Raw genomic sequence first — 9,147 nt, 5'->3', positions numbered from 1 at the left:
CTGATTCAGAGCCGGACGCTCTGAATCAGGGTGTCACTTTTTTTTTTGAAAGACGGCCTCCTGGCCGCTCGCATAGCTGTGGGTGACCACCCACAGCTTATGCGAGTGGCTAGGTGATGGACCACCGGGCTTGCGACGAGACCCTTGTGGTAGGGTCTCGTGGCTGCAAGCCCCAGTGAGCTTCTGGCTCTAATAGAGCCGAAATTTCACCACTGACATCACTCGTGATGTCAGTGGTGCCGTCTACAAACGGCAGGCGTTCCTTCGGGAACGCCTCCATTTTGCAAGCCACCCCCCCGACCCGCCTACCAAACGGGGCGAGCTGTCGATCAACATCGACAGCCGTCACTTTTGTATGCGAGCGCCGGAGTGATTTCTCGCTCGCTCCGAGGCTCGCACGTGCGCACTGCTTAACGATCGACCCACTTGCGAGCTGATCTGAATCAGGCCCAGAGTTTGATTAAAAAAATCAGAAACATCGGTTCCAGAGAATCAATGTTTATATCTAAATGTTTTGTATTCAAAGTAAAAAAACATAGCTACTTCCAATGTTTTGTTTCGATGTCCCATGCCTAAAATTTAAATGTTAAAAACATCGGTACTTCCAATGTTTTCTTTTGATGTCCCAAAGTTCTATAGCAGTGGTGTCAAACTCAGGCCCTCCAGGTGTAGTCGAACTACACATCCCAGCATGCAGTGCTGTTATGGCATGCTAAATCTGTGGCAGGGCATGCTGGGATATGTAGTTCCACAAAAGCTGAAGGGCCCGGGTTTGACACCACTGTTCTATAGAATCTCTATGATAGAACTTTCCCCGACTACAGCGGCGCCTCTTGACATCCAATTATAAGTACACAATGAGGCTCATCCAATAAGAAATAATCGCCTCGACAGCTGCTGTCGGGAAGGTTGAGCAGACTCAGTGCCGCGTATTAGTTAGGTGCTCTGTCACTGTGTGTGCAGATCCGGGATGGACTATATTTTGTCCCCTTCCAATGTAGCAGATTTTCTCCATGACTCGCACTGTGGAGCTGGAAATCCAGGAGCCTCGGCATGACACGCGCGGTGACTTGGAGGTCTGCATTTATTAGGGGTGTGTGACGCTCCCTCTGGGCTTTTGTTAGGGCAATAAGTATACTGCTCTGCAGCTGTAGTATTGTGATTATGGATTCATGTAGCCGTCAGTACTCGGCTCTGCTGAGGGCAGACGCCATCTCGGATCTGGCTCCTCTGCCGCCACCATTTTATGATCTGTCAGCTGCAGAACTTGACGGGTGACGCAGCAGCTGTGCTTCGTGTAAGGAGGGGTCTGGTTCAAGCAGTGTTTTGTGATTAAAGTAAATCCCTATAGGCACGTGACTGTGTGTGCATCCCTTTGATGTAATTGGTCACTGAGAGAGATGGGGGTGGTAACAATGTCGCAATTGGTGAGTTTGTGCTGTTCTATCTTTTTAAAGATTTTGGAAGTACAGGGCAAAACTGTATAAGACTTTACCTTACTTAATATATATTATTATATATATATATTTTTAACGGTTAAAGAAAGCAAGAAGTCTTTGCATTGCATCTTCAGGGATTGTCCTTGGTGAACCTGTTGGGTGACCTGGCATGATGTGCAGTCCTGTGGGATAATTAATATATAAATATGTGTGTGTATATTTATATATATATATAATATATATATATATATATATATATATATATATACACACACATTATTTTTTATAGTCCCCTGTTAACTCATTGGGGTAAATCCAATTAGATACGAGTTGGGTTCCGGTGTGAGCTCTCATGGCAAATATGCACTGCAAATTACCTTTGCAACCCAATTCCAAACTTTCTCCCAATAAATAATCGCTCCCTTGGAGGGGTTTAAGTTTCATAACTTGGCCAAAAAAGAAATTTCAGGTTTCATGGGGATTTCCTTAGAATGCTGAATCAGGGTCTGCTCCAGGCACGTTAAGTGTGTGCGGGCGCCAGGGCAGTCAGGTGGCCGCTGCGGCAGCACAGTGCACTATCCAGCAGCCGCTGTCACAACCTGGCTGGCTCAGGACTAACCCTGACCTCCCGCTGGTGTTACTGGTAAGCACAGGGGGAAGGGGTGCAGGGGGTGGGAAGGATGGCACTGGATACTGAGACACTTAGCACTGGCCCTGAGCTGAATAATGGGTTAACTGATGTGGGAGGTATGTGGAGGTGTACTGTTGTGATTATGAAGGAGTTTTGAGTTTGCAAATAAGAGTTTTCAACTTTTCACTAAAGCAGTGGTTCTCAAACTCGGTCCTCAGGACCCCACACGGGTCATGTTTTCCAGGTCGCTCAACAGGTGCACAGGTGTATTCATTATTCACTGACACATTTTAAAAAGATCCACAGGTGGAGATAATTATTTCACTTGCACTGTTTGGGGTCCTGAGGACCGAGTTTGAGAACCTGTGCACTAAAGTATATGAAAATGCTAAAAACATTGCTATACAGACATTTTTATGTACCCAAAATGCTGGAAAGACTTTACTGAAAAACACTTACTGGCAAACCATTATTAAAAAGTGCACCTTTTAAGAATCTCCAAGTACTTTCCTCGTGGATACTAACAGCCTTTTATATGGTCCTGCTATGTCAGTTGTCACTTTTGAGGGGTCCAGGATGGTTTCCCACATTTTCATGCATTTCTCGTAGATCGCTTTTAGAAGAAGAACTTCGAAAAGTTGCGCAACCTTGCTGAGAGTACCGCAAATTGGGATTTCTTATTGAATCGCTAATTTCTCGGGTGAGCACATGTACATGACATATGCTTGTTTCATGATGCAAACTCGCTCTTATGGCCGTATTCAGTTAGGTGCGAAAAGCCGTTTTCTGTGATAAAGTATCACGAGTGACATCAATTCGCCATGTGAAAAGTTTCCTTCGTATTCAATTCCGTAGACTTTTCGCCAGTGCGGAAACTCAATGCATTGGAACCTGCAAAAAAGTTTTGTCTCTGAATAGGTCTCGAAAAAAAGTGCAGAACTGGTGTTTTGGGGTGCAATCCTCAGAAATCCCCCAGCACCCTTGGGACAGTCCCCCAAAGGTAAACTGTGTCAAAAAAAGTTAAAAAAATACTATAGATCACCGAAAAAAATTTGTTTCATTTTGGGTGGTTGAAAAAGTCCAAAGTTGGGGGACAAACTTAAAAACTAGCTAATTAGATTCCAATGGACTCCCCCAAGTATGCCCCAGGTGTTTTTAAGTTTGCAGGTGGTTGCGGCAGGTGGATATTTTTACGGTTTTTAAAAGTTCACTTTAGCAAATTTCAAATATGCTAGCACCCATTTTCATGTACCCCAAATTTGCTGGGACAACTTATTTCCACCCAAAAAAACTGCTAAATGCTCTTCTTCACCACTTTTGCAAAGATGCTAAATAGCAGCTATTGAGATCATTTAAGTACCCCAAATACCTTAAGCAGGCCTATTCGGGGGTATCTAGTGTGATCCCCAATGTCAGTGCATCTTTTGGAGGGTGTCGGGCTGATTTCCCCATATCTGACTACTTTTCGCATGTTACAGTTTCGACGGGTCCCGTCTTCGCAGATTTCCAATTGAACAAGGGGATAAGTGGGGACAAGCACGATACTTTTTCGCACTTAAAAAACCGGCGATGTCGACTAAAAGTCCTGCATGCGAAAAGTACGGGACTTTTCACACCTAAGTGAATATGCCACTATATTGGGTTGACCTCCTTGTGTGTAAAATAAGAGGCATATAGGTTTCATCCTCTGTGTTCACCTGTGATTGGCTAGGTGACCTAACACCCGGCACTGAAATATGTGGTCCTAGTAAGCTGCACATGTACAGGACAGCCCATCTTTATTTGCTTATGTTTGCTCATTTCCCTATTGCTTTGTGGACCAGGCTGCAACAAAAATGTTACAATCTTGCAGCACCTCGTCGTCAGAATTTTCAAACTGGGTGTTTTCAATTGAGGAACGCAGAGTGCGCCACTTGTATTTAGACTGGCTCTAGTGACCTGTGGCTAGTACACTAGTTGTCAATGACAAGCAGTACATAACTTGTTATTGACTTTACTTGGCGCTAGGATTTTGATGGCAACACTAGTTTTTATTGTGTATAAACAAGGCAGTGATATTGGTAAATTTAAGCTAGCATTGTCTTTCTATCCTCACTCAAATGGAAGGGTTAACTCCGAAAAGGAGTCAGTCTATTTCTGACAAGTATTAGAAACTAAAATTGGCAGGTATTTCTGTTTGTAAAGGTGGAAACAAGAAATCTCATGCGCTACAACACAACAGCTTTGTTAGCTGAGAATGAGCTGTCCATTTAAATCTCCGTTATTGCTTGCATGAGTATTGCGCTGTGCATTCACAGTTTTAGCAGATAAAGGGGCCTATGTATCAATAATTGCTGCAGTTATCACTCTGTATCGCAACACTGTCATTTTTTACTTAAAGGTTCAGTTGCCATAGCCAGATGGAGGCTGTGGAAGATCCCCCTCCCCTTCGAGAATACCACCATAGGCATAAAGCGGTTTACGCCATCTGAGGATGGTATAAACCAAAGGGGCCAAACTCCGCTTTTTGGAGTTTGGTACTTAGGGGTCAGATCGTAATCCCTATTGCAGTAGGCTCCCATGTTTACTGCATGTTAGTGTAAACCAGAACAATTAGTGTTCCAATAACACAGAGGGTCTCATTCAGATGCAAGCGGGTCGATGGTACCCAAATGTGCATGCGCCCGACGGAGGCTGCTCCGTTGTGCGCATGCGCGAGACCCGGCGAGCGACGGGGAAGCCGTCGCTCGGGGTCTCGCACCAAAGGGGGCGTGCTGTCGATGGTGAGTGACAGCACGCCCCCTTTGGTGGGCGTGCCGGGGGGCGTGGCTGCTCAGACAGAGGCGTTCCCATGGGAACGCCTACCGTCTGGGTCCGGCCCCACTGACATCACTAGTGATGTCAGTGGGAGTGATTTTGGCTCTGATAGAGCCAAAATCACTCCAGGGCTTGCGGCAGCGAGACCCTACCGCAGGGTCTCGTCGCAAGCCCGATGGTCTTGACCATCGCGACCATCATCATGGACGCTCGAATAAGCTGTGGGTGGTAACCCACAGCTATGCGAGCGTCCAGGAGGACGCAACAAAAAAAACAAAACGCCCTGATTCAGAGCGGGCGCTCGTTCAGATCGTCCGGCTCTGAATCAGGCCCAGAGTGAAAAATAGTGTTGGGCGTGTTTCCATACAATAAAAGCAATAAAAGAAAAAAAAAATGCTTGTGGTTATGAAGTTGGCTATTGTGGAAATCCTACTGAGAAAGTTGATCTTAGACTATCCACATGAGACTCCATTTTGTAACATGATGGTGTATTCCTTTAAAAGTTATACATAAGTGTGTAAATTCTGAATTCAGCTAGAGACCAGTTTTAGTGACCTTCGTAGACTAGAGAGATTGGATTGTTCCATAGATAATGATTTATGCTTACGCCCTATAATGTGCTTCACTCCTGCAATTATAGAAAAGGAACAATGAGTGTTTTTAGAAGAATTTTAGAAGAATTGCTTATGTTACATTGGGCTCTATTTATCAACATTATTTTTACTAAAATAATGTGAAAAAGGGTGTTTTCACACCCTTTTCACATTATTTTAGTATCACCTATAGTTATTACAGGGCAATTGGAGTAGAATTCGTAAAATTCTACTCCAACCCCTAAGTATCACTTATTTTTAGTAAAGCAGATCGCATTTCCCATAATTGTAATGGGAAATGTGATCTGACCATAGTTACTAAAAATAAATGTGAAAAACATACCGGGGAAAGCCCTGTGATAATAATGCCACCTGGAGGTGGCGTTATCCAGGGTCTCCCCCGGTTACCGGCCTCCTGCCCTGCTCTAACGGGGAGAGCAGAGCCGGGAGTCGGTCCCTGTAATCAGCTGTGTGGTCTAAACAGACCGCAAGCTGATTACTGTAAAAAAAAAGAAAAAAAAAATAGTAAAAAAAAAAAATTACTTACCTGACTCCAGGGACCGGTGATCGGGCCTCCGGTGATGACTCCCCTCCGGTCAGCTGGTCTCCCACAGTGCACTGCTGCCCGGTCATCAGGTGATCGGGCCCCAGTGCAGTATGGGAGATCACTTGACCGGAGGAATGGAAGACATCACCGGAGGCCTGGAGCATGCAGGTAAGTGCTATTAAGGGAGGGGGGGTCGCGGGGAGGGGGGGGGCCGCGATCGTGGGGGAGGGGCTTAGCGCCATGGGCGGGGCTTAGCGCCGGAGGGGGGGTAGCTGCGGCGAACGGTCGGCGCATGCGCGGGCACTTAATCACGGTATTTTTTGCGAAAATACCGTGATAAGGCTCCGAAGGGGATTAGCAGGGACAGAGCTTTATCGCAAGCTCTGTCCCTGCAAGGGATTTGTAGTAAATCCCTGTGATATTGCCTGAATTCGCAAAGCGAATTCCCTCGGTAATATCACACTACAATCTGCATTACCAATGCGGATTGTAGTAAATAGAGCCCCATGTGAGATCATTCTGTCTGTAGAAATCTATAAAACTGTATGACCTGTAGTTAGAGCTCAGAACAAACTCTTGAACACATAACTGGTATTGTGTTGTTTTTTTTTCTCCTCAGCTGAGTACAAAATTGAATGAGCGTTCACCACTGACCACATAACAAGATCTATCACTACTCTTGGATAAGTGTGTGGAAGTCTGCTGTATAGTTTTGTAGATTGCTGTAATAAGCTTTATCTGGATGTTCTACAACAGTCTCCACTTTAAGGGGCCTATGTCAGTGTTCTCCCCAGGCTGTTTTTGGCGGGTGCACCACCCGGTAAGAAACCGCGTACCACCCGCCACATTGGGAGCCGCAAGTGGGGACAGTATCTGGGAGCTGTATAAAAAGGACCAGCTCTTACAGACTTTGCAGCTTATTCATAATCAGACGACTGGGCCTCTAATAATAAGAGAATTAATATATAAAATGTTAATTCAAATCATTATAAGGTCAGGGTTTAAAACATTTTATTATTGCGAAGGCCCCCACCCGGCTACTTCTTGATGCCACCCGGCTGGAAAGATTTTCTGGGAAGAACACTGTATGTATCAAGCTATTTTCATAAAGTTATGTAGAAACTGTAGTTTCTGCATAATTTTTATGAATTGTTATGTACTAATATCACAATGCAGGAGACTTCACAGAAATCGGCAACAGAGTGCTAATTAGCACTGCAGATCACATTCCCCATTATTTTCAATGGGGACTACAATCTGCCCCCCTATGTAACAAACTCCAAAAAGTGAAGCTTATCGAAGTTTGGCCCCTTCGGTTTACACCATCTACAGATGGTGTAAACTGCTTTTAAGCCGACTTACAAGTAGGAAGGAAATCTTCCTCCGGCTGGTGGCTAGAGTTGTCACTGTGTGCATGCGTTGTGCCAGCTTCCCCCAGAGAAATATTTTACAAATGTGAAAGACTTCAACAAAATGCCGGGAATATAACTCACAGGGACAGCGGTTACAGCAACCACTGTCCCTGCAAGTTCCCCTGTGTACATAGTGGGGATATTTTCATTAAAAATTGTCTGCCGCGATTGGGATCCAGAACAATAGTGGCATTTCTGCACTTAATACATGGCCTCCCTGAATCTCTCTATGGTGGCTGGCTTACTGCAATAAAGTTTGTTAGATGTAAACATTTGGATTCAGCTCTGAAGTATGTCCAGTATATTGAACTGTTGACAGTACCAAGGAATGCAGGAAGTCTGAACAAGCTTTCACAAAGCACACTATGGGCTGGTTATGGGGAGTTATCATTAATAGAAGCCACCTGACACTTTGGTTCTCTCGAGCTCCCCCCACGTGTTCAAGATCATATATTTTTGTCACCACTCATACCATGGTGGAAAATGGTGCATATATAATTGAAACCTTTGAATTTTTTTTATATGCATGTGTAAAGAGGCTAAATTGATGATCTTATTTTTGTCAGATGCATTAGGTTAATGCAGGGGTAATACTGCAGTTAGAAAATACCTCTACTAAGCTGTCATTATTTCCCCTCCCTCCTATACCTTCAACCTCCTCTCCCTCCTGCCTCTACTTTCCACTGATACTCATTACTCCCTCCCATCTTCCAGACTTCTCCCATGTTACCCCCCAATCTTTACCCACTTTGTCTCCCAGTTATCACAGTTTTTCATTGTCAACCCAATTCACTTTTTTGTTTCTTCTAATATACAGGGTTCAGACACTGACTCTTCAAAGAAGGCAGAAAATGTTATCAGAGACCAAGTATTGAAATCCAAACATAAGAGCCCTTACATGCTGTGGCACCCTGTGACCAATGAAGCTAAAATCTTTTCAAAAAGCTTGTCTCCAAAATCTATGCACAAAAGCAGAGCATGATCACCTTTGTTTATGGACATTTTGGGGGGTAAGGGTATTGTACTGGTTGCTGAACCAGACATTTGGGGAAAGGTTTGTATGTTGGTAGTTTTATTGAATATCAGGTCTTATTTTGAAGATTTTGGCCTAGTTCGTGATGGATACAAGATTTTCAGGTGGGGAACCATGTTTATTTGTAAATACCTATATAGTATATATTTTTTTCAGTGCATGGAGATAGATTCTGACATCTCATTTTTTCATATGTAGACTTTGCACACGCCATATTGTTACTTATACACTGTATTGCAATAGTTGAGACTTTTTTTTTTTCATTCTAAATTTCTTTTTTTAAACCTCCTGAGTATAAACATTACACTGCTTGAGTTGCTAATTTGATTAAAGAAATACTCTTAATAAAAAAAAATTTAACTTGTGGTATTTATCTTGTTATTATTAAGGGCTCATACATTACATCTAGCAATAACCATTTGTTTAAGGTCCTATGTAAAACTAGAATGATTTAATGCATACAGTGAGTTCCTGATGCTAGTAAGACACAAGTTTGGGCTTGTTCTCTAAATGTAAGTAACAAAAATTAAATCAGACCTCCCCACCATGCTTCCAACCTGCATTTCCCTTTGTAACAATTTCAGATGGGAGCATCTTCGCATTTTAACACTAGATGGTGTTATCCCATTGTAGCCTATTAGTCTAGGAGTCTAATGCTGGGTACACACTTGGCTTACCGATTTTAAAGATTGGTAA

General features: G+C 43.7%; 1 long non-coding RNA gene across 3 annotated transcripts; it reads left to right on the top strand.

Moving 5' to 3' along the window:
• The first annotated feature begins 857 nt into the window (after positions 1–857).
• On the top strand, positions 858–8,755 carry LOC148542978 (uncharacterized). Of its 3 annotated transcripts, none has more exons than XR_015875246.1 (3): positions 858–1,076; positions 2,680–2,770; positions 8,236–8,755. It is a non-coding gene; the product is annotated as an uncharacterized LOC148542978 (long non-coding RNA). The 3 variants fall into 3 exon arrangements; XR_015875249.1 differs by lacking the exon at positions 858–1,076 and adding an exon at positions 1,312–1,427; XR_015875248.1 differs by lacking the exon at positions 858–1,076 and adding an exon at positions 1,762–2,082.
• Positions 8,756–9,147: the final 392 nt, after the last annotated feature.

The sequence above is a fragment of the Taudactylus pleione genome, unplaced genomic scaffold (assembly GCF_031769625.1).
Source record: "Taudactylus pleione unplaced genomic scaffold, aTauple2 ptg000007l, whole genome shotgun sequence".
In the NCBI taxonomy this organism is placed as follows: Eukaryota; Metazoa; Chordata; class Amphibia; order Anura; family Myobatrachidae; genus Taudactylus; species Taudactylus pleione.
The sequence above is the reverse complement of the archived record's forward strand: the minus strand, read 5'-3'. Positions and strand labels throughout refer to the sequence as shown.